At 42.9% G+C, this 7,406-nt stretch overlaps 1 non-coding gene across 1 annotated transcript; it reads left to right on the top strand.

Moving 5' to 3' along the window:
- The first annotated feature begins 6,226 nt into the window (after nucleotides 1-6,226).
- Trnat-ugu (transfer RNA threonine (anticodon UGU)) lies at nucleotides 6,227-6,301 on the top strand. Its single transcript has one exon. It is a non-coding gene; the product is annotated as a tRNA-Thr (tRNA).
- Nucleotides 6,302-7,406: the final 1,105 nt, after the last annotated feature.

Below are 7,406 nucleotides of genomic sequence, written 5' to 3'. Positions count from 1 at the left end.
AACGTGTTTTTCCGTGCCATCAACAACAAAGCCATTAGGGACGGAACAAGAGCTCGAATCGGACGAGAAAAGTGAATGTAGGCGACCGTGCCATTGTCAAAGGAGCTAGTCCATCATTTGTCTAATACCATTTGGAGAAATCATGGAGAACCTTGATCTGGATGGCCGCTCCGCGCAAATCGGAGTCCACTGCGACGAGACACAGACACTGTGCATGGGGGCTTAATAAAATGTAATACAAATACTTTTAGTAGCTGTCTGTCCGATTACTCAAGTCTCGTAAACGGCTGGCCCTGACTACTAATTGTTACGCTATCTGACTGCATAGAATGACAACAAAGAATGAAATGAAAATTTTCGTTAACACAATTAATTAATTAAGTCCCCAGCAACTATAAAACCTACGAAACCAAAGCACAAGTATAACTGTTCTGTGTGTGGGAGTGTGACTCAACGTACACATCTGGCATGGTTCCTCTTCAACAAGACAAGAATTTTCAAATACCATTTATACTGACGTGATAGAAAAAAATTAGAAATACTATAATTGCTCAAGAAACCCAGAATTACACTCTAATACAATACAAGAACACAAGCCAGATGCTTTGTTGACTGAACCTGTAATGACACATTATTCAGGACACACAAATAATAAGAAAATAAAGAACAGTAGTTAGTTACCTTAATTTATATTGACGAAAAGCACTCAGATCATTACAATATCTCCATTGGAACATCATCTGCTATCTCTCCCATCAAACCACTGCATAAAACATGGAACAACACTCTCCATTATCACATCTCACTCTAACTTCAAATACAAGCAGTGTCCACCACAACTGCTCGGCAAGAACTGCTTGCCACTACCTCTCAACACGCACTGCCAGTGGAGGCGGCGGAACAATACTCTCTCTGGCGCGATTTTTGGCGCTGTGGCTCAGTGTAGCCACCTTTCAACTGTGCCAACTTGCCTCGTCAAGTATGATTCTCCTTAAGCCGTCGGCACACGGACCGTGCATCCGAACGTTGAGCGTTGAGCGTGCCGAGTTTCTGACGTCACAGCGTGGAATAGCACGTTCGGGAGTCTTTCCGAACGTGCAGAGCAATATCTGGCATGTCAGATATTCTGAGCGTGCGTCTGAGCGTTGACCAATGAGATGGCACAACGCCACCTACGTCACTCGCACGCCGTCTCCCTTCAGTACAGAGTTATGAGGCGCCATATTGGCATTCATTTCAAGCCTATATGTATATATGCCGTTTCTGAGAACCACCAAATTGAGAAACACTGGGAAACCCGTTGTTAGTTGTGTGATTCGTTCCAATAAAATGATGAGAAACATCATATTTGTGGCAAAACAATTATTGTAACTTGCGTATTATGAGGGTAGGCTATTTGAAGGCAGCGACACACTGGAGATCCACCCAAAACGCATTGTTTTTGGTCCAATTTGTTATAATTAAATTTCAATTAGTAACATAATTATCTACGATTAACGTTTTTAGCAAGGGATAACACATTATTATTTAGCACAAGGATCTTGTTGTTGGTTATGCGTTATGTGTAGCGTCTCTGTCCAGTAACAAGTTTTTGTTGAGGCAGTGGTTCGTGCCTTAACACTTCCAAATTTTTTTCCCTAACATTCGCGTTTTTATTAGTTTCTGATACTTTATTATTAGTTTAATATAAGTCTATGCTATTATAATTGATGTTATGTAAATATAAGTTCACCTTTTTTGAGGGGTGACTTTGTTCGATTGGCTTAATCTACAGGACCGCTTGCGCTACTTGTATAGAGATATTTTGCTCCTTTTTCTTTTACGCCTCGTAATTCACATGTTGGAAAGATTCTACTACTCGGTAGGAACAGTGATCAACTAAGACTGACCATGGGGTTTTACTAAAATGTAGGAATAATGAAATAATGTTTATCTTATGCGGAGAAGTATTCCAAATTTGTACCGCGCTGTTTGTAATGGAACTTTTATAAGCCTGTGTCCTTATTGATTGGAGATGGTACTTTCCTTTTCGTGGACGGTGGGGGAAATGTGCGTTTTAATAGAGCTAACGTGGGAATTTTACGCGCGCCCTTTCAGTAAACAGTGTGATTTACGAACTAGAAACATCCCTCAGACTGCCGCTGGAGTGCTTTACGATCGCGTATACCACGTTGGGACCCACGTACCGTATGCACAAGTCGCATCGTTCCTGAGCGTTCAGCAGCACGTTGAACTTGGCACGCTCAACGTTAACGTTCGACAGCACGGTCCATGTGCCGACGGCTTTAAACACTGTCCTTGGCCCACAAGTTACAGTTATATTAAAAATTGAGTCTCACGGCCCGTGCTACTGAAAATGAAAACAATATACAGGGTGAGTCACCTAACGTTACCGCTGGATATATTTCGTAAACCACATCAAATACTGACGAACCGATTCCACAGACCAAACGTGAGGAGAGGGGCTAGTGTAATTGTTTAATACGAACCATACAAAAGTGCACGGAAGTATGTTTTTTGACACAAACCTACGTTTTTTTTAAAAATGGAACCACGTTAGTTTTGTTAGGACATCTGAACATATAAACAAATACGTAATCAGTGCCGTTTGTTGCATTGTAAAATGTTAATTACATCCGGAGATATTGTAAGCTAAAGTTGACGCTTGAAACCTCGCCGGCCGAAGTGGCCGTGCGGTTAAAGGCGCTGCAGTCTGGAACCGCAAGACCGCTACGTTCGCAGGTTCGAATCCTGCCTCGGGCATTGATGTTTGTGATGTCCTTAGGTTAGTTAGGTTTAACTAGTCCTAAGTTCTAGGGGACTAATGACCTCAGAAGTTGAGTCCCATAGTGCTCAGAGCCATTTGAACCATTTTTTTGAGCTTGAAACCTCCGACGTTCAGTTGCGTGTTGTAACAAACACGGGCCACGATCGGCGAGCAGCATCTGCAGGGACATGTTTACGATGACGACCGTGTTTACGAGTGTGGTTGTAGTGCACAGTTGTGGTTTGGTCTAGCTGTCGCAGTGTCCGCGTGTAGCGCTTGCTGCTATTGTTATTCTGCATTCGTCTCCGCACGCAGACCAACTGTAGTACACCGTGTTACCAGACGTCTGTGATAGTGTAGTGTTGTAGGAACTGTGACCATAGTGTATTCGAACTCTGAAAAGGCGAAGATGATACTCATCTATGGCGAGTGTCGACGAAATGCAGCTGAAGCGTGCAGGCTGTATGCAGAACGGTACCCGGACAGAGAGCATCCAACGTGCCGCACATTGCAAAACATCTACCGCCAACTGTATGCAACAGGTATGGTCGTAGCACGCAAACGGGTCCGTAACAGGCCCGTCACAGGAGAAGCGGGTGCAGTTGGTGTGTTAGCTGCTGTTGCCATGAACCCACACATGAGTACACGGGACATTGCGAGAGCCGGTGGACTGAGTCAAAGTAGTGTCGTGCGCATACTGCATCGTCACCGCTTTCACCCGTTTTATGTGTCGCTACATCAGCAATTACATGGTGATGACTTTAATCATCGAGTGCAATTCTGTCAATGGGCATTAACAGAGAATGCGTTGCAATTCTACCTGTTTACCGATGAAGCGGGTTTCACAAACCACGGGGCAGTGAATCTACGGAACATGCATTACTGGTCCGTGGACAATCCTCGCTGGCTCAGACAGGTAGAGCGACAGCGACCGTGGACTGTAAATGTATGGTGCGGAATCATTGGCGACCACCTCATTGGTCCTCACTTCACTGCAGGGACCCAAACAGCTGCAACATACATCGCGTTTCTACAGAATGATCTGCCAACATTGCTCGAAAATGTCCCACTGGAAACGCGTCGACGTATGTGGTATCAGCGTGATGGTGCACCTGCACATTCCGCAATTAACACTAGGCTGACCCTTGACAGGATGTTCAATGGGCTTTTCATAGGACGTGGAGGACGCATAAATTGGCCAGCCCGTTCTCCTGATCTTACACCTCTGGACTTCTTTCTGTGGGGTACGTTAAAGGAGAATGCGTACCGTGATGTGCCTACAACCCCAGAGGATATGAAACAACGTATTGTGGCAGCCTGCGGCGACATTGCACCAGATGTACTCCGGCGTGTACGACATTCATCACGCCAGAGATTGCAATTGAGTGCAGCAAATGTTGGCCACCACATTGAACATCTATTGGCCTGACATGTCTGGACACACTCAATTCCACTCCTTAATTGAAATGGAAACCACGTGTGTACGTGTACCTCACCCCTCATGGTAATGTACATCTGCGTCAGTGAAAAAGACCAATAAAAAGGTGTTAGCAGGTGGACGTAATGTGCTGTTGCAGTCTCTTCTGTACCTGAGGTCCATCACCGTTCCCTTTGGATCCCTACGTAATTCGGTGCTCTCCGATACACACGATCGAACAGCGGAGGAGTGGTACTCAAGCGTCAACTTTAGGTTACAATATCTCCGGATGTGATTAACATTTTACAATGCAACAAACGGCACTGATTACGTATTTGTTTATATGTTCAGATGTGCTAACAAAATTAACGGGGTTCCATCTAAAAAAAACGTAGGTTTGTGTTAAAAAACATACTTCCGTGAATTTTTTTATGGTTTGCCTTAACCAATTACACTAGCCTCTCTCCTCACGTTCGGTCTGTGGAATCGATTCGTCAGTATTTGATGTGGTTTACTAAATATATCCAGCGGTAATGTTAGGTGACTCACCCCGTATATACCCCATGATACAGCGATATGGATCCTTCCCCTTTATCCCAAAATACTTTCATCGCCTCATTGCTCTAGTGATATTGATTTTGATACAGTATTCTCTCTAAATCGCTGCTCCAGCTGCAATTTTGAATTTAGTTCCCTCCTGTGTACTACCATCTCTCATTTGTATTTGCTGAACCTCACTGTAAAGTACAAGTACTCGCTTGTCCTTGGCGCCACCAAAAGGATAAGAATGGCATCCTTCTGCTCAGATACGGGTAGCTGATTATCACAGTTTGAGGACAGAATTTCGATTACTTTTCCTTGACAGTATGTGAAATATTTTCAGCGAGTTGATATAATAATGGTATATATTTTTCATTCATACTTCCTCGGAAACGAAGAGGTGAAACTTTTTATAGCCTGTTCACGGTGTTCTGGTAGCCAATAAAATTAGCAATCTCCGGAATTTCTTTATTACTCAGTGGAGGACAGGGAAGTGAAGCTTTCCTTTAACCACTGTGTGCTCTGTCACAGTTTCTCATAGGGGATGAATGATAGTTTAGAATCACAATTTGACGAAAAATCAGCATTGTACGCGGCTGTTTGTACGAGAGATTTTCATCGAGTCAGAGCAGAGTCGCCTGTAGCAACACAAAGCAGAGTAGACATCAAAACAAAATGATACGTAGAGAATCGTGGCATTTCGAGGGAAAAAAAGATCCTCTGCACACTAATGTAACAGAGAAAAATTCTGTGGGGAAACAGGGCGCTCATTTAAATTGACAGAAAATTTAATTAAAGCACAAAATGTCAGTCCGTGCGAAAAACTGACAAGTGATGGACACGAAATTTAATACTCGTGCCCCGTGAAAAACGGCTGGGTCGCGCACGCAAAACTGATCTGAGCTGCGTTATTTGTCAACGGAAGCATCACTTTACGTTCGCAGTTTTTCGCTGGCTTAGTATGCGAACTTAAGATAGCTTCTCATCGAGAAAGGTATGGGTTAGACAAATATTTATCTCATTTGAGTGAACTCTAAGGGACAAAATGTAAAGCTGAAATAGTAAGAGTCTGCTAAGAGTACATAAAATAAATACATCTTAGATAGTGTAGGAGATTACGGGCGCAGATTGCACAAATGTTAACTATCAAGTTGCAGTTGTTAATGGACACGGTATGCTCGGCAAGATATCGCCAACACAAAAAAAATCCAGTTTAGATGATAATGAGAAGATTATATATGACGGTAGTATCTGTTCCCGAAAGAACAGTTACCGTGGATGACCATGCAGCTTTGCTAGAAATGAAATGATAATTAAATGGACACCCTAGCTGCAAACAGGCGTTGATGTACTTCATTGGGGACATGTTGAAAATGTGTGCCCCCACCGGGACTCAAACCCGATATCTCCTGCTTACATGGCAGACGCTCTATCCATCTGAGCCACCGCGGGCACAGAGGATAGTGCGTCTGCAGGGACTTATCCCTTGCACTATCCTCTGTGCCCGCGGTGGCTCAGATGGATAGAGCGTCTGCCATGTAAGCAGGAGATCGCGGGTTCGAGTCCCGGTCGGGGCACACATTTTCAACATGTCCCCAATGAAGTACATCAACGCCTGTTTGCAGCTAGGGTATCCATTTAATTATCATTTCATAATGAGAAGATTTAGAGGAATAAAATATTTTCTCGATTCAAGAAGTCTTAGTGCTCGTGTTCGAAAATTCGTTTTCTGTCTGTCTGTCTCGTCACCATAGTAATGTTTCTGCAAACTTCCTTTATCCACGACGTCTTGGCAGACATCTTCAGAAGCACTGTAGCACACATTCTAAGAAGTTAAAAATGCGAAAGATCATACATTAGCGTCTTCTTAGGCATCTGACCACAAATAGTACATCGTTCATGTCAAAGTTTAGACTTCTGGAGAGAGTTGCTATCAAGAAGATACTAACACATAGATTGAGAGCATTTAAAATTTGTTTGATAGTTAACTGTTACTGGTATTTGTTGAAACTGTTCTAAGGAATTTGCCCGTGTGACTCGTAACTTTCTAATCTGGAAATAAGATTGTATGACGTCACTATCAGTGAAGCACAACGGTTCGAGCAATATCTCGTTTAGAGGAAGCGACGGTGTAATTACGAAACACCCAAACATTAAACACTCATTTGTCATTTGATTGCGGAGTACATACAGGTGGTGGCATCAAGATTTCATATTTGAGACAGATTTTTCATACGTATAATAATGGTGCCAATCACGTTCTTGTGCACTTTAGTAATTGGTTTTTAGCTATTTCATTGTCGGTGGTATTTGAAATGAGACATTTAACAGTCTGTAAGCAATTCTGCCTAGTGTACCGCTAAATATAAGAACATGGAGGTAGAACAGATCTTCGGATTACCGCTCCGTAACGAGGTCAGGTGGAGGACACACAGTAGACCTGCTGAAAGGTTGCAAAAAGTTATTAATTACACTGTCAACATTGTGAGATATTAATTATAAAAAAGTTGGAATTTATTACGTGCTTTCAGGCTGAAATCTCAAGTAGCGTAACGGTTTAGAGTATGTCCTTCAGCACAGTCAAAGTTTCCTGAAACGAAGAACGCTTAATACGAATTGTTTGTCATGTATTAATGTACATCCTACGGAAAATTGGGTAACTGCTGCTTCTAAGGTTAATTA

The sequence above is a fragment of the Schistocerca cancellata genome, chromosome 6 (genome assembly GCF_023864275.1).
Source record: "Schistocerca cancellata isolate TAMUIC-IGC-003103 chromosome 6, iqSchCanc2.1, whole genome shotgun sequence".
Taxonomy (NCBI): domain Eukaryota; kingdom Metazoa; phylum Arthropoda; class Insecta; order Orthoptera; family Acrididae; genus Schistocerca; species Schistocerca cancellata.
The sequence above is the reverse complement of the archived record's forward strand: the minus strand, read 5'-3'. Positions and strand labels throughout refer to the sequence as shown.